Source organism: Bison bison, unplaced genomic scaffold (genome assembly GCF_000754665.1).
Source record: "Bison bison bison isolate TAMUID 2011002044 unplaced genomic scaffold, Bison_UMD1.0 scf7180017864297, whole genome shotgun sequence".
Classification (NCBI taxonomy): domain Eukaryota; kingdom Metazoa; phylum Chordata; class Mammalia; order Artiodactyla; family Bovidae; genus Bison; species Bison bison.
In genome coordinates, this window is record NW_011494869.1 from 6,222,184 (window position 1) to 6,240,832 (window position 18,649).

Below are 18,649 nucleotides of genomic sequence, written 5' to 3' on the forward strand. Positions count from 1 at the left end.
AAGGGCAGGGATCTCAGACTGTCTTTACTTCATTACTGACAGGAGCAGGAGCTCTTTCCCAGAAAGGGAGTAGGAGGCAGAATGTTTAGGCACAGAAAGAAGAAGGGCCAACAGCTAGAAATAGAGGAACACGAAGAACTGATGACATTTAGGGGAGAATTCACAGGACTTCTAAGGAATAATAAGCATAAATCTATCACTCCCTGCGTCACAGGACTGAAAACGTCAAAGGCCCTCTAAGCACTCAGGCAAAAATTCAATCCATTTTGTGAATAACATAAACTTTTCTTCAAAAGGGTGGCATCTCTCTAGTTGAACACTTTCAGCAATGGGAAATGTCTAACCTTAAGAGATTAAAATCATGGAGGTGGAAGGCAAATTCAATTACACTATATTCAGTTTCAACTCTACAAGTATCTACCGAGTACCTACTATGTGCCAGACACTATAGGCACTGGACTCTAAGTGTGAATAAAAGGCATGGTTCCTGCTCTGTGGATCTTTTCTGTGGAAGACAGGTATTCAAACAAGTAGAATGAGGGCAGTAGAGAGTGCAGCTCAAACACAAGGTGAGGTATCTCATAAGTAGCCGGGCATTTGGGAAGGCTTCACTAAGGAGGCAGCGTCTAGGCTGGGGCTTGAAGAGCGTGAGTTAGCTGAGCGCAAGGTGGAGGGACCCACGGGAGAGAACGGGTGCTTAAGGCGTCCCGGCTTCCAGAGAAGTTCAGAGTGTGGCAAGAAAGTGGAGTCTAGATCTCGAGGGGCCTTTAGATTGATACTGAGGAATGTGGTTTAATTCCAGAGGCAATGGGAAGCCTGGTGAACGCTTTTTTTTAAAAAGCAGGAGAAGCGCCCTCTCTACGCCGTGAAAGACGTTGCGGTACGGGGAAGAAGGGCGTGAAGGAGGCCAGAAGCCAGGATGGGAAGGCCTTGATGGCACAAGGAAAATGACCAAAAGTAAAGCGCCTCTCTACGACAAGACAGGGCCAAAAACAAAGGGATGGAGTTCAGAGTGCCCCCCTTCCACTCTCAAGCCGAAAGTCTCCGTCCTCTCTCACCATTGCTGGGCAAAGCACGGAGGCTCGCTCTCGGTTTCCCCTCACACCGTGGAGTGTGGGCGGAGAGACGACTCCACGCCCTTTTTCCCATATAAAAAAACTGAGGCCCACAGTCCTGGTGTGGGGACCAAGGCGAAAAAACAATGCAAACGGCCTCCCAAGAGGCTGCCCGAAGTCACGCACAATCCGTCGAGGGTCCCGTGGCCTGCCCCATTTCTCCATCAGCCATTCCCAACTGGCCGCCTTTGCTATAGAAACAGTCCTCCCGCCCTCTTCAGCGCCTCGGTTTCGTCAATGCACCCTGGGAAATGCAGTCTATCTCTCGTTACCTGTCCGATGCATGAGCCCACTCTGCGTCCCTAAAGGACTACAAGTTCCAGAAGGCTATGCGAAAACTCCGGTGGTCTCTCGGGGATGCGGTCTTGTACGAGAGACAGAGGAACCCCGCGGGCGGGGCCGAAGGGAGTGGGGATGGCACCCCCCAATGGGCGGCCTCCTGGGCGGAGCCCAGGCCACCATTGGCTACGGCGGCACGGAGGAGGCGGGGACAGCGGAATGAGGCGCGGAGCTGTTCGCAGCTCCAGGTGCTGAGTCCGAGGGAGGCTCTGGATCGGAGAGCCGCGGTCGCAGTCGTCGCCGCCGCTGCCGCCGCGAGAGCCATCGCCTGAAAGCTGAAGCCGTGAGGAGCCCAGAGGAACTGGGTGCGCTGCAGGGCGGCGATAGCCCTCCCGCCTCTCTGAGGTCGGTGCTGCTGGATTCGCTTTTGTTTTATTGGGGAAGGAATGAACCGAGGCGTGAGGGGACCTGGGAGTTGATGGGACCAGTCCTCGCCGCCCCCAAGACCATCTGTCCCAGAGAGCTGCTGACCGGCTCCTTGTGAGTCTCCCTGTGGCCCCGTGCCTGGGATCGGAGCAGCTTTGGTTAGTTTTTGTCTTATGGTGAAGGAGGTTCTTGAGCGTGAGGGGCGAGGAGAGGACTGGGGACCTGCCCCACCGTCTCTCCTGAGAGGACGTTGAGAGACGGGAGCCTCTCTCAGCCTGTGCCTGAAGTCGAGGCCGCTTGGATTATTGAGGATGGGAGGGAGTGTTCCGGGACGAAAGATTTCGGAGGCAGGAAGACCCTTCCCCACAACACCTCGGCTGCTTGGCGTTACAAAGAGGGTCTGGATGTGATGGATGAAACTGCGATGCTCCACCTCCTCTGCTCAGACCCTCCTGAGGAAGGGCTGTTTGGGGACGTCAGAAAGACCCTTCCTCGAACCCACCCCTCCCCTGAATCCTAGGGTTTTTGTGAAAGGGGAGGGGGGCGGGAACAGGATGAAGATGGAGACAGAGGACTCTTCCCCCTCCCAGTTGGACCCACCTAGATTATTGCGGGGGGATGGGGATGTAGGGGGGAATGCGATGTGAAAAAGCTGAGAGACGCCTCCCCACCCTGTTAGGAGTCGCTGGGACAGCAAAGCACTGGCGGATTCTCCGGGTCCTCTGCGATCTGGGCCCCGTGTCTAAGGTCGGAGTGGCCTGGGGGTGGGGTTTGTGGTGGGGAAAAGTAAGAGGGATTGAGGAACCCCCCTCCCGATCTCTCCCCTCCCGGGCTTTATCGCCTTGTCGCTGTCTAACTGGATTCAGGCCAGGGGCCCTAAGTTGAGACGACCCTCCGCGCCCCGCCCCGCCTTCAGGCTCCTGAACCGCAGCGGGTAGCCAAACCTGGATGGGCACGTGCTGGGCGGGACGGGGCTGGTCTTCTCTCAAGCGCCTTAGAGCTCCAGGGAGACGCTTCCCCGCCCCCCGCACCCGCCCCGTCCCCACAGACCCTCGGGCTGTTCCGCTCGGCGAGGGGCGCGCCTCAGATCCGACTGCCAAGCCCTGTGTCCCAGGCATGCGGCGGCCACTCGGGGCGCGGGGCTTTCGCGCTCGGCCCCCGAATCCACGCGCGAGAGGACAAAGCCGCGGTCGCCGCACTGGCGGGCCTGCGCCACTGGCTGGGCGAGGGGCGCGGCCAGGAAAGGGGTGGGGGTGGCTTCGGGCGCGGCGGGGGGACCTTCTGCGGAAACGTGCAAGAAAGCAGGCGGGAGACAAAGCGCGCTCGCTCCTTGCCACGGGCCCGCGCGAGCCGGGATGGAAAATCCCTAGGGAGGAGGCGGCTGCTCCGGGCAAGGCACTATACCCCGCACCCTTTTTCCATGCACACCACCACTCTCGCTGGTCCGGCACCCAGGATGCCGTGTGTGCAACGGTAGCCAGGGTCTCTTCTGTGGAGCGTTCAAGACCTGTGACCACGAGGACGTGTACAATTAAGGGGCTCCGCCTCGCGAGGAGGGTCCGGGGTTCAGGATGCATGAGTGGGCCAGGGGTCGGTAGGGGCATCCTGACTGGACCCCCTAACCCCACTCCATCAGCCGGTGTTGGGTCAACTTGGTTCCAGGATTCAAATGTGTGTGTATGTGTCACAGCGTGTTTGCAAGGGTGATGGTGTGGATCCGAGTGTGAGTGTGAATGTGTATGCCTGGGTGAGGTGCCAATGTGTGCTCCAGTGTTCGTGTGTGTGTCATGGTGAGCTTGTGCATCTAGCTGGTTGTGTGTGAAAAGAATCAACTACTGCTGGCCTTGGATGGTGGGGGTGGGGGCAGGGTAGTCATCCCATCAACTCTCAGGCCGCCGTAATGACCTAGGGTCCCAGTGCATGCCCTCAAGGTGGAGGTAGCTTCAGAGCATGTGCATGTGGTGTGGCCCAGAAAGTGGGGCCTCACAAGTATGTGGAGCTCTTGTCAGCCCTTCTGGTGCTTTGAGTCTGACCCTGATATCCTCACCAGCACCCTCCCCTTCCCATCCCTCAGAAACCTTATCCTGCTGTAATGGGCTGCCCTGAGGACCAGAACTCTGCTCCCCACCATCCTGGGCTGACAAGTTGAGCTTGGGGAGCTCATCAGCAGAATCCTTTATGGGGCGGGTGCAAGATTGTGTGGCAAGACAATTTTCATCACTTTGGCCTCTATCTATCTGCAAGGGCCATGAGACCGGAGTTGCTGGTCAGTTGACAGGTGGGCTCTCAGTAATACCAAACACTTACGGTGAAGGCACGACCATGACAGAGATATCACTGTGGGTAGATATCTTACAGGATGAGGATAGCCTTCCCAAACCTGCCCACTCCCACCAAGTGATCTCAGTTATACAGCACTTTGACAGCAAAGGTGCTGTCACCAGAGACTCCTTTCCCGTATGAGGGGTAGACAGTGGCCAATGGAACCACAGGAAGAACAGTGACCAGACAGAGCCGCCCTACCCTGCGTCTCCACAAGTGTCCACAGCGACCTCTGCTGGGCAGAAGTGTAACCAAGCTGAAATTTGGCAACGAACACTCCCTCACATTGTGAAAGCTCAGGTGGGTGTGGGCATTGTTAGGTAAAAACCATTTGGGGGCTACTTGTCTGCTTTTGGAGTCCTGAGTTGAAGTTCTTGTCTGCAGTTCCTTCAAGCAATGGAACAGCCACTATCCTCCCCCATATAGAAATATTTAAAGAGAGCCTAAAGACCTTTGTTCAAGGTTTCATCCAACTGAGGGTGGACATTAAATCTGTTTAAGAGAAAAATGCATGAAAAGCATTCATCAAGCTCAGGGAGGTTTAAGCATATTTCCTGTCTTTTCCTCTCTTTCTTCAATTCTTTTCTTTTTTTTATTCCTATTCTACCTCTATCCTCCCCTCTTCCTCATTATTAATCAAAAGCGTATTTTTCAAACATATACTTTCTTTTTCTCATCAACAATATGGCCTAGAAAGTATCAGACCCAGGTATCAGGGTGCTATTTTTAAATGCAAAGAACTAGTAAACACTGGCTCCTCCAGGCCTAATGATGGGAATAGGGGGGTGGATGGGATATGCTCAGTCTTAAATGCCCACCTGCTGACACACGTCTCCCCTCCTGGAGTTGCTCTAATGTGATTTCAGGCAGCCACAAACTCTTCAGTGCTCCTTAAAGTAAAAGAGGTATTTAAATACCTGGTATTGTTCTTACTTTGGCATCCGTGTGATTTGCATTGAACTACATGACTCAGTATCATAAAGTAAAAATAGGACTTAATCTCTTCCTTGCCTGTTCAGAAGGTGACTGCGTATGTGTGTTGTGTTCTACACTGGAGAGTGAAAAGATAAATTATCTCATAAATTGAACTACCTGCTTATCCTGATTAGAGATTGTCACTTAACATCACATACAGGCAATGACATTATGTTTTTTTTTTTAATTAATACATGAGTCTCTGTCTTATAAAGCCTTTCTTCATGCTCATACATTATTACTTTCACTCAAGGTTAATCAAGAAGGTTTAATCCTTGTACTGAAGCGGATACAGGAAGATGTGGGTGGTATTTTTGTTCTTCTTGGGCTCAAAAAAGAAAAAAAAAAAATCCTTGGAGTTCCTAGGAGAGAAGGAAAGGCCCTGATGATTTGGTAACTCTTATGGATAGGGTTTCTGAGGAGGAGAGGCTCCTCAGAATTTTCCAGGAGGGCTGGTTGTGTTGAAGAATCTGAACATGCAGTCACTGGTACACTTTCTGGGAGTGAGACTGAGGCCCTTGGGATCCCTAAATCCCCACACTAATGCAGCCCTTCTGGGAAAATCCCCCAAGTCCTTCATGCTCCCTCAGGGCGCTCAGCAGTCCGTAAGGAGTGGAGCTGTCCAAGGTTCTGGAGCACTGGCCTCAGCCAGCCTAGAGAAAAAGCAGAGTTTTAGGGCATGGAGTAGGAGCAAACTCTGAGGACCAAGGCCTCTGTGAGGATTTCCCCACAGCTGGTCACAGAATGGAACAAGGGAAAACATAGCTGTAGATGATCTACTGCATCACTTTGAATGAACCTGCCAGCAGTCCCTATTTAAAGAATTGCAGGCTAATAATAAGAGGAAGCATTTCTGAGTCAGTCTCTTCACATGTAAGAATGTATTTAATTCTCAGAGTCCTATGAGGTGGGTGGTGGTGTTATTCCCACTTTCAAGATGAGCAAATGAAGCTTCGAGAGGAAAGGGGTTTGCCCATGGTTATACAGATCAGAAGGAACAACATTTATGTTCCAATCTGGATATCTTAAAACTCCAGAGATTCCTTTTTACCACTAATTTTTTCCCTACTGCTATTGTAGAAGAAATATTGAAGTATTGTCGTGTCCTCTAAGATATTCTAACCAAATTTTACAGGAATTAAATTGGGGCCCAACTAAGATTCAGACATAAATCACAGAGTCCTTTAAAACTGTGCAAGCGTATTGTCACATACATATTACATTTTATCCTGACAAAGGGCTCCTAACCTGAACTTGATTACCAAAGAAGGAGAAAGGTATATGACCCTCATGGCCAGTGGTGCAGGATTTTCTTTCCAGCATGGAACTGTTTCACAGGAAGCCAAGCATGCAAGAAGAGAGAGAGAACCATGAGGATGCTGTTATTATTCAACAGAGTTCATATAGAGCTAAGGAAGTAGGGCTTATCCTTATCGGCTAGCATCCTGTTCCAGTGCTGAGAACACTTGGATATTGTTAAGAGGCTTCTTCCACCCATTCCCACTCTCAGATTTTTCACATCAAACTTTCTAACACAAAAATAAATTTTTTCACTGTTTTGAGCCTCACCTAATCTCAGGAAAACATCGCATTTCTGCCCTCATGTCATCACAACCAATGTTCCACTTCCATATGTGGCTACAGGAGTCCTGAAGGTGGGCAGGTTTGGGGCTTGACAGGCTTCCAGCCACATATCCTCCAGGTGGCAATGCCAATTGCCCTGGTCTTGCAACACACACACAGGAGGCCTGTGCCTGAGAACTGCCCGTGCAGTTGCTGCAGGTTTGGGTGTCTAAAGAGAGGAGAGAGAAACAGGCTTGTGCTTTTTCTCCTCTCCCTAGAGCTCAGTGTGCACAACACCCAGGCAGGGGAGCTGGCCTTTTAAGAAACTGTTTCACTTTATGCTGGATCTCCAAGCCATTTTGAGCAACTCCTTCCCCTTCTAGGTTGGGATTTTGTAGGGCTTTGACGTCTGGAGCAAAAGCTGCTATTGCTTTCCCCCAGGGCACTTGGAGGCCAAGGACTGGCTCCCCATCTGGGTCCGCTCTGACTCATATGACTGCAGACAGATTTGATTGTTTTCTTATTTAGAGTCATTAATTAACTCTCCTCAGCATCAGAACAGCATGTAATAAGAGGGAGACCATTTGCGGGGGTCTCCAGGCAGCCATGCCTATAGCTGAGCACCATCTCCTTGGCTAACAGGATCAGGAAATGGTTTCTAATCCTGGCTATTACCCTTCAGAAAGCTTAGATTGTCAGGGTTTTAGGCTAATATGAGAAAGGAAATAAGAGTATAATTAATTGCTAAGGCTGCTATAGTTACTCTAGCAAAAACCAAGAGGCCCAGGGGTCCCTCAGAGAACTGGATTTTCCTTCACTCAACAAGCATTTCTTGTGCCAGCAGCATGCCAGGCACAGAGCTGGGCACAGGGATCACATTACTCCAGCTTGGGATAAGCCCTGTCACACAAAAATTGTGCCTGGAAAGAGGAAACGGCTGCAGAAACCCTGGAAAGGGTGTGTGCAGTAAGCAGAAAGAGATTTTTAGAAATGGAAAGAACAGTAATCACAAACCATCATCTTTTTTTTTTTTTTTCGGCCACACACGCATGGCATGTGGAATCTTAGTTCCCCGACCAAGGGTTGAACCTGCACGCCCTGCATTGGGAGCATGAAGTCTTAACCACTGGACTGCCAGGGAAGTCCCCATCACCTCTCTTTCAACATGAGGAAAGAGGCTGAGGGAAGTTGAGTGTTGCCACTGGCCACAGCCCCAGTTAGTTGTGAGAACTGAAATCTAGATTTTATAACTCCTGAGGTATGTTCCCTGGGTTAGGAAGATCTCCTGGAGAAGGGAAAGGCTACCCACTCCAGTATTCTGGCCTGGAGAATTCCATGGACTGTATAGTCCATGGGGTCACAGAGTCAGACACAACTGAGCAACTTTCACTTTCTTTCAAGGTATGGTCTTTCTCCTGTCCTAAACAACTGCTATGTTTTATTACATTATCCAAAGGGCACATTTCCATTAAGGTAGACTTTTATGATCCAATCCTAATGCAGAACCTAAATTTAAAGTTGAAATAGAAACAAATAGATGAAATAGGAAAAGGAGAATGCCTATTTACATCTGTGTTGTCCAGTATAATAGCCATATGTGTACTGAGCACTTGAGCTATGACCAGTCTGAATTGAGACTGGTCTGAATTGAAACTAGTGCTTTAAGTATAAAATATACATCAGATTTTGAAAAGCTAGTATTAAAAATATAAAATAGCTCAATAATGTTTTGGATAAAATATAGTAACATTTTGGACATTCAGTTAAATAAATGATATTAATTTCATTTGTTCTTTTTACTTAGCTGCTGTTATCATCAGAAGGGGTTCATAGAATCTTACAAGACAGAGGCAGGAGAAAGAGAAACAAGCAATTTTCAGATAAATCAAGCAAAAGATTTACTACTAGTTAAAACATGATTGAAAACATTTGCAAGTATAAGCTCATGAATTACCTTGATGTAGGCCCCATTTTCTTGCCAATAAGAATACTAGGGGAGAAAGAGAAAGATAAATACTGTATATTTTTAATGCATATATATGGAATCTAGAAACATGGTACCAGTATTCCTACGAGGGGGCAGAAAATGAGACTCAGACATAAAGAACAGACCTTTGAACTCATTGGGAGAAGGAGAGGGTGGGATGATTTGAGAAAATAGCATTGAAATATACACATTACCATACGTAAAACAGATAGCCAGTGGGAGTTTGATACTGACACAAGGCACCCAAGGTCAGTGCTCTGTGACAACCTGAAGGGATGGGGTGACAAGCAAGGCGGGAGGGGGGTTAAGGAGAGAGGGGACACATGTATGCCTATGGCCAATTCATGATGATGTACGGCAAAAACCATCACAATATTGTAAAGTAATTATCCTCCATTCAATTAAATATTTAAAAAAGAATACTGGGGAAATATTTCAAGCCATTTACATAAGCATACGATGAATAGACAAATCAGCTAACTGAATTATGCACAGGGCTTGACCTCGGCTAACGAGTTGAGGAAGAGGATGATTAGAGGGTATGTATAACAGATGACCGAAGAGCTCTAAGTCTCTTGGACTCCAAGATTCCTCAGGGGAAATGAGAGCCTTGTGCTTTAGGAGAAAGATGCTGGGCAGGAGTCAGACATACATGAGGTCAAAGCTGCTCTGCCACCCATTGGCCTTGATCAGACACGGAGTTTTAAGCACTCAAAAAATGACAGCTATGACTAACTGGGATTTCAGGTGTTCTATAACAGAAAAGTTTCTATTCAGAACCTGCATGGTTTTCTCGATAACGCTACTGCTTCACTCCTCATCTTTGCTTGGTCCCTAAGGAGGCTTAAAGGACAGTTTCATTTGATTATGTCTACACCAAAACATTGGGTCTCAATAATGTGGGGCACACCTCCCCATCTTTCATGTTCTCATCTGTCCAATTAACTCACGTGAGGTTCTGTGTCTGGGATGGTGAGGCAAGCAGCAAAATGGGCATCATTCTGCCATATTTAAAGTTCTAACATTCTGATATTGGTATTTAGAGCACTTTATATGCAGTTTTACTTTAAAAATAAAGGGATGTAAATCCAGAAACCATAGCCCCAGGAGAATGTGGCCGTGGTCCCTTTACTTCACAGCTCTGAGGGAGTACATCATTGCTATCCTTGACCATCTCTTTTCCAAACGTTTGCCTTCCAGATCAAAGAAATACATGTTAAACTCAGTGAAGACTTATGTTAACAGACCGTGTTGGAACCAAACTCCTTTCTATAGACTAGTCCCACGGGAAGTGCAGGAATTTCTGGAGGTGTTTTAGAAGGAGAGAGACACAGTCAGAAACCCTGGATCAGTGTGGTGAGCAGGCTGACGTGGAGAAGAGCCTGGAGGTGGGCTCACCCCTGGTTCTGTTGAGAGGCCCCTGACTTCCATGGACTTAAGTACCAGGGCTAGGTTCTTTGGGGATAGAGTCTGGTCTTGAAATGTATTTTCCCCATCCATTCACTTTTTTGTCCACTCAACAGATACTAAATGATACATAGCTGGGGTAAGGAGATTTGAGAAACATTGCTCTGGAGGAACCCAGGGTCTGGCTGGGGATAGAAGGAAGGCCCACATGAAGGGCAAACTGAGGAATAAGGGCTGACCTAGCCATAGGAGGCCTATTAGGTGGGTTGGCTATGGCAGTACAAAAGCTGTGGATCTCAACCAGACAGACCTGACTCTGCATCTCAGCTCCATGACCAAATACGTGACCTTGGGCAAGTGCTTTAACCTTTCTGAGCTTCATTTTCATCATCTGGGGCAATGAAATCTACTTTTCCTGGGCTGTTACAACCTTACATGGCAACATATAAAGAAAATTCCTAGGATAATGCTAACTCTCCTTTACTGAGTGGTTACAGTGCATCAGGCATTGTGCTCAGCCCTTTAAATGCAGAAAAGAGCTCCTGTTATTATCCTTATTTTATAGCTGAGGAAAGCAATGCCCAGGAACTTCCAGTAACTTGCCCAAGGTCACACAAGCAGTAAGAAGTGGGCAACCTGACTGCAGAGCCTCCTCTTAACCAGTGTGATTACTGCCTCCCTGGCTCAAGGTCAGCAGAAACACAATAAGTTCTTTTGAAGGAGGGCAGGGTGCTTTGTGGGTCAGCTTGTGGCGAGGTCTTCTGCTTGGTCTTCAAGGGTGGGGACAACATGGAGAAGCTCTGAGGGTAAGTAGGGTGGGGAGGGCAGGCAGGGAAAAGCTGTGACCAAAGAAACAGGGCTGGGGATGCTGGTGGTGTGTTCTGGAGGCCCTGAAATGGAGAAGAGAGTTTCAGTAGGAAATGGATGTTTGGAAATAAGGGTTTAGAAGATCTATGGCTAACAAGTGTTGGCCAAAAAGAAGTTCATAGACAAAGAAAGGGTTGTAAAATCTGAAACTACCAATTTGGGGTATCTCACTGAAATGGGGCATTTTGTTGCAGTATGGAATGTGTTCATCAAGCATGCCCAAAGCCAGAGCTTGTGGAGGGTGTGGCCAGACAGCACTTCATCCAGTATTCCTACCAGTGCTCTTTGCTTTTTAGAGAACATGCAAGGACTTTTCTCTCATTCAGTCTTCACGAAAGCCCTAGGCAGGAGAAGGGTGGGAGGTCTGCTCCAAGGATTGCTGCCTGTGTCAAGTGACAGGCAGCATGAGCTGCCAGGAAGCACACATTCCAAGCAGAGTGCCCAAGTCCAGGCATAAAGCTAAGGAGGGCTTTTTCTGTGAAGGAGGAGGCAGAAGGTTTGCCCCCTGGGCTGAGGCCTTTTCTCTGTGCTCCAGGAGGCAGGCGGTATTATCCTTTGGTTCATGATTCTCCAGTGACAGCCCTGAAGGGCTGTCTCCCAGAGTGGCTGCTGTGAGAGCCTGCGTTGGGGTCACTGTAAATCCCACAGCCCATTTTGGATGCAGCATCTGTCAATCAGTAGCCACTCCCATGCAAAGAGCTTGTTTCACAAAAAGGGATTTTTGGGGGGAACTTGCCATCTTGAAATTGTTCAGCTTATTCTCTGCAAACTGCGGGGACTAGACACCAGACCCCATTCTCCTTAGTCAGATGAAAAGGAAAATCTATCTTTTCTAATGGCTGCAGTCACTTCTGACCACCAGATTTCTCTCCATGGCTACGCTTCTAATAACAATGGAAAACAAAGGCAGGAAGGGAGAGGGACATGGATGCGGCACTTCTTGCAAGAGGCATCTGCGGTTCTGTGAAGGGTGAGAGGCAGTGGGGAGGTAATACTCACAGCTATGCAAGAGTCCCTTGATGAGTGGAGGGGGAGTTTTGATGTGTAAGATGATAGAAGATGAAAGAGATCATGGTGCTGCACTGCGTTTCCTCTGGAAAGTCATGCGAGTTCCAGATGCCCTCCATGCTTCTGGAAGGATAAATCCACGGTTTGGCAAGGCCATGCAGATTTTGACAAGTTGTCCAGGGAGAAGTCCCTAGCAATTACAAACATAACACTAATGAGAAATGACAAACATGTGGTAATGGAATGTTAAGGGCTCATCTGGTCATTGACCCCAGTAATGATTAATGTGTGTCCACACACACTGAGTGTGGCAGAGTGGAATGGTGACTTCTGAAGAATAACATCAAATTGAGAAGTCAGAATAATAATAAAGGCATGGATGTTTGGAATGGCTGGGTATCAGAAAGTAGAGCTGTAGTTTCTTCAGAGCAGCTTCCCAGCCAGGTCTCTTTTACCTGATCATTCTGACCCCCAGGCTCTGACATGCCAATTCTTAGACATTCCCAGCACAGCACCTGTAGCTACTCTGTGTTAAGCCCTGCACTAAGCATTGGAGAGATGGAAGCGAATGACACACAGTCCCTGTCCTTAGGGGGTTAACTGAATCTAAAGCACAACATGGAGTACAAAGTAGGAAATGTGAAAATGAACATGGCTACTTTGTGTTGTTTACTTACAAGTGCTGCCTCACCTGTAGCCCAGCTGCTGAGCCAAACCGGTATCTTAGAAATATTGCTAACCAAATCGAAGCAGCTGGGATTCCAACTATGGACTTTAGGGTAGCAGAGTGAGGGCAAAGGAGGCATAGGCTGGTGTATTTCAGAAACCTGTTGCATACATTCAGCAAAAATGTTTTTTCTTTACATGTCTCCTTTGAAAGACCTATTCTTGAGACCCTTTGCCTGCAATTAGAGCATGCTGCCACAAGGGGCACCATGAAGCAGTGTGGCCCAAGCAGCTATGCTCCTCACAGGCTCAGTCAGCTTAGCAGAATTTTTCAGTTATTAACCTTCAGAAGAACATAATTTTAAATTAATTGATCATAGAAAGATTGCATATTTAATAGAGCCAAGAAGTGGTTACCTGTTTATAGTGAGTAGACAGTGAATTCATCAACATTCATTTAACAAAATTCATGTGTGCCTACTGTATATAAAAAACAGCACCAAGTACTTTAGGTACTCACTCCTGTCAGGAGGACACAGATAATTCCCGTGCAGCTAGATAAATGGTATGATGGAGGGATGAGCAGACAGCACTGGAAACACAGAAGAGGAACGACTATCACTGACAGTGGGAATCATACACAAACACACACACACACACACACTTGTTGGGTCTGGACATTAACACCTGAGTCAGAGGGTTTACACCAATTCATATGAAGAAGAAAAGCGAATGCGTCAAAATATTTTGAAATACTGTAAAGAATTGGAATCAGCCTGTTGAGTGACCTTGGATATGTCGTCTACATCTCTGGACCTCAGTTTCTTCATCTGGTGCTCCAAGAGCTGGACAGTAGCCATTGTGACCATGTGGGTCTGGAGCAGCAGGGAGATTAGAGTGATGACCTTGACTCCAGTGGCCAGGCGTGGCTTTGTCCCTCCTTGGCACCTGCTTGTACTAGACCCTGATGATGCTACCTCTTGATTCTGGCTTAAATGTTCCAAGCGTTCCCAGAGGATCAGCTGAGGTGCTGGTCCCGAAGAAACATGGTGTTTGTGAGGTGTCAGCCTCTCGTGTCTGATGGAAACGGTCTAGCTCTCCTGAGTAGTTACTGGCTCACCACCCTCCCCAGGAGCCAGGCTGGCCCTGTCAAAGCTCTGAACAGTGCAGGTACCCCCCTTTTCACCAGCTGGTCTTCTGACCTGTGGCCACTCTGAGGAAAGCCTGGGTCCTGTCAGGCAGAGGATCCCTGGCGGTAGGATAGCCCCACCCTCGCCTCTCAGGTCCTACAGAAGATGAAGCCTTGTGATAATCATTTCACAACATATACATGTATCAAATCATCACACTGTTCACACACACGTTTCAGATCAGATCATATCAGTCGCTCAGTCATGTCCGATTCTTTGCGACCCCATGAATCGCAGCACGCCAGGCCTCCCTGTCCATCACCAACTCCCGGAGTTCACTCAGACTCACATCCATCGAGTCAGTGATGCCATCCAGCCATCTCATCCTCTGTTGTCCCCTTCTCCTCTTGCCCTCAATCCCTCCCAGCATCAGAGTCTTTTTCCAATGAGTCAACTCTTCGCATGAGGTGGCCAAAGTACTGGAGTTTCAGCTTTAGCATCATTCCTTCCAAAGAAATCCGTTTACTTCTCTACAAAGCTGGGAAAAGCAAAAAACAGACAACAATGAAGTCCAGCCTGTCTCCCTCTGGAGACCTTCTTGGCCTTGGCAGACTGTCCTCCCCAAGCAGCCCCACCTGCCTTTCCCAGACCCCAGCCCTCCCCCATCTGTGGCTGTGGTACTGTCATCTCTGGAACTGGCATCTCTGTGGTAGGGGATACAGAGGAGCAACTTTCTTGCATAAATTTAAAAAATACCAGAGTGTTTAAATTCAAATAAGTCATTTAAAGCTGTTAATTACCCCATAGAGAGAATACCTGGGAGCAATACCTGATTAAGAGAGAAGACAAATTGAGGCCCTGAGAAAGCCCTCACTGAAATTCCATTTACAAGTCTTAAAAAGCACACCCACCCCGGGCCTACACACATACACACACACACACACACAGACACACACAATATTTTTTGGCATATGGAATCTTAGTTCCCCAGTCAGAGACTGAACCTGTGTCCCCTGCAGTGGAAGCATGAGTCTTAACCACTGAGTGCCAGGGAATTCCCAAAACAAGCATAATAATTTATGTGCCCACAACACTGTAAATCAACTATACTTCAATTTTAGGAAAAAAATTTATGTGCCTGAGAATTTTCATGCTGGAGACTGACAGGCCCTGAACCACCTGTCTACACCAGACACCGCCAGCTCTGGTCTGCCATTCCCCACCCACCCTCACTCTGGTCCCTCAGCCCTGGGACACTCTGTCTGCAGAGAGCTCACCCCTGCCAGCTGGGCCGGGTCTGCTCAGGCCACTTTTCTCAACCAAAGGCCAATAGGCACTTCTTCCCAGGGCTTCCACAGGCAGCAATAATGACACTTCCTGCCCTCTCCCATCACCATCATCACCCCCCCACCCCCCGCTGGCTAGAGCCTGGATGGTCCCTCCATCTCGCTGGAAGCATGGGGCACCTCCTCTGGAGAGAAGCTCCGGCCCAGCTATGCGGGAACTCCCCTCCCAGAGTGAGCAAAGAAATCAACAGAGGGCCTTTCAGCCATTCTGCAGAGGGTGTCACCTCCCAGAGATGCTAAGGGCCAGGCTGAGATAAGCAGAGCTGCTTACAAACCAAACACAGAGACAAATTAAGACTTTGTTGGAGGCCAAAGGATGCAGACCAGTGGAGTGAGAAACAAGATGTCTCCCTTCCAGATCACTGTGGAAGGCAAAAGAAAGCATCAGCTATGGCTCACAAAAGTCAGAAAAGAAATGAAATGCAGAAAACACAAACCAAGATGACAGAAGGCCACCCGAAATGACTGGACAATAAATGAAAAGTCTTTCCCACTCCCTTGTTAGAAGACAAAGGCTCCCAGATTAAACAAATACAAGAGACTCACCTAAAATAAAATGATTCCAGAGTAGGCAAAGCTATACCAGGTAAATGCAAACAAAAGAAAAAGCGTGAGAGGCTCTGTCAGACAAAGCACAATTTGAAGCAAAAAGCAGCGTCAAGCAGGATAAAAAGGGTAATTTTATATTCATAGGAGCAATTGTGAAAGCATAAATGTTCTGAACATTTGTACACTTAGTATTTTAGCATCAAAATACTTGAGGCAAAAACCTGTTACCATCAGAAATACACGATGAAGACAGTTGTGGGCATAAATTTACATACTACTCTCAGTACCTGACATCAAGTAACCAAAATATAACAGAAAGGAGGAATTTAATGAAGATGATTGAATTGAAAGGTGGGTGCTGACCTTTGTAGCAGTATGAATGATGTTGGCCATGTTTTAAAAGACCAACCCTAGATTGATGCTTGTGGTATAAATGTTAAATTGTGTATAAATATATATATATGGTATAATTATAATTGCAATTTTAAAAACCACTGAAAACCTGCAAAAGCTGCTGAAAGAAAATGTACCAAAACATTAACATGTAGTGTGTTCAAAAAGGGTGGAAATTAAGTATTTAAGATTTTAACTTTCCACTCTCTCTTCCAAATGTTCTTTAGTGATCATATCATATTCTAATGACTATGTTAAAACAATTGGAAAAAAACAAACTGCAAGACTCCTCCCCACAGCATAGGATTGATAATTTCCAAGATTTGGGTAAAATTTAAAAAACAAAAGCAGCAAAGGGAGTCCCAGCAGGCTCCACACAGCCCTGGCCTCTGGGTCGGGGCCCTCCTGCTCACTCCCTCCTTGAAACCCTCTGGTTCTTTGCCCTGAGGCACTGTGTTTCCCCAACCCGTCTCTTCTTCTGTGTCTTTCAACCCTTCCGCCCTCTACTGACAGCTCAAGCATGGCTGCCCCAAGACAGATCCCAGTCTTTCCCCCTCTGCCCACACCCCTGGTGACCTCACCTACTCTTTTTATTTTAAAATTATTTATTTGGCAGTGCCAGGTCTTTGACCTTCCATTGTGGCATGTGAAATCTAGTTCCCTGACCAGGGATTGAACCTGGGCCCCCTGTCTTGGGGGCTCAGGGCCTTAGCCACGGGACAGCTAGGGAAGTGCCCTCACCTATTCTTGTAGAGATGTGTAGCTCCCCTCCATATGCCAAGGACTCCTAAATTCATCTCTAGCTCCAAATTCATCAAAGTTCCAAGTACATCAACTACTGGATGTCACACTATATGTGGGGGTCAGGTGTGGTGGACATGACTTCAGAGGAAACTCCACTGAAGCCCCTCTGAACATATGACAATGCAGGGCAGGATTGATTGAATGTGAAGCAGGGATGTCCCAAGGGGCGGTCATGAGAGCATTTCATCATCCAGTCAGATGTAGGTTTCATGACAGACTCAGAATAAATCATCATCATGAGCAAGGCCCATTTGAAAACAAAACCTATGGTTCTGATTTATAGGACTATGAATATGTTGTTGCAGTAATCAAGAAAAACAACGGTCAAATTGTAAAAAGTAGGTCCAGGCTCCCCTACCCCTTGGAATGCTCACCCTGGGTCCATCAAATCCCCTTCTGCTCACCACACACATCTAGCCGCCAGTTCAGTGCATAGACCTTGATCTAGCACCAAGATTTGCTGGGCAGTGGTTTCTGGTCTGGCCTCCTGACTTTTCAAGACAGAGTAGGAAGTCTGTAAATAGCCTAGTCTTTAATCTACTGGCAAAGGGAGTGAGATGAGATCAGGTTGTGAGCCCACTTATGTGGTATGGTAATTTAAAGGTACAGACTCTTTTGAAAATGACCAAAATAAACTTAAGTACTAATTCTAACCATACATGCTTATCAATTTCAGCTCTAAGTACATACTCTCATTGAAAAGTAAATGACTTTAAGAGAGCTTTCTAAAATTATTCCATATAATTTCTCTTGCATTCCTAGGTCTAGATTTCTATCCAGTTACCGTTTTATTCTGAAAGGCAAAGATGCATGGGATCCCTCTTTAGAAAGGGGGTTACATGAAATACTATGCAGCTACCTGGTTTGGAGAAGAGAAGTCATCTCTAGGGAATCATTTCATGTCTGACTCTTTGGGGCCCCATGGACTGTAGCCTGCCAGACTCCTCTGTCCATGGGATTTCCCAGGCAAGAATCCTGGAGGGGGTTGCCATTTCCTTCTTCAGGGGATCTTCCTGATCCAGAGGTCAAACCCTTGTCTCTTGCACTGGCAGGTGGATTCTTTACCACTAGTGCCACCTGAGAAGCCCTTTCTAATTCACAAACTCTTCTTAATCATGAAAAGAATCATCTCTACCATAAAATACTGTTATAGAGTCATATTTGCTCATATAAAGTGCATTATACAGTGTCTGTCTTGAAGCAGGAGCTCCGTGAAAAGCAGTTACTATTCTCATATTAGTGGCTTGCAGCCTCCCTGCCCTAGCCCATGCACACGATGGAGGGGAGTCCCAGTTACCCCAGTTTCCCCAAGTACAGCTTGACCTCCACATCCTTTCCCTTCCTACTCTAGAACCATCAGTAGGCACATGATTGAAATGGAAGTGATGACAGGAAAAGCTCCTATAATATCTGCCTGTTTGTTTTTTAGGTATTGGGTTGGCCAAAAAGTTTGTTCAGGTTTTTCCAGAAGATGGTATGGAAAACCCGAACGAACTTTTTAGCCAACCCAATAAGATAGTTTCGAACTTTATTACTTTTCTCATCAGTAACAAATTGGTAGTGCTTCCCTGGTGGCTCAGTGGTGAAGAATCTGCCTGCCAGTGCAGGAGGCATGGGTTTGACCCTTGATCCAGTGAGATCTCACATGCCACAGGACAACTAAGACCATGTACCGCAACTCCTGAGCCTGTGCTCTAGAGCCCACGAGCCACAGCTCCTGAGCCTGTGCACTGCAACTACTGAAGCCTGCATGCCTAGAGCCCATGCTCCAAAACAAGAGAAGCCACCGCGATGAGAAGCCCACACATGGCA

At 47.5% G+C, this 18,649-nt stretch overlaps 1 protein-coding gene across 1 annotated transcript in view; it reads left to right on the forward strand.

The window, feature by feature from the left end:
* Window positions 1-1,655: 1,655 nt before the first annotated feature.
* SMPD3 (sphingomyelin phosphodiesterase 3, neutral membrane (neutral sphingomyelinase II)) overlaps window positions 1,656-18,649 on the forward strand; it is an 83,718-nt gene continuing 66,724 nt past the window's right edge. Inside the window, exon 1 of the mRNA XM_010850972.1 lies at window positions 1,656-1,799. The gene's annotated coding sequence lies outside the window, so the exon portion shown is untranslated. The remainder of the gene's footprint in view (window positions 1,800-18,649) is intronic.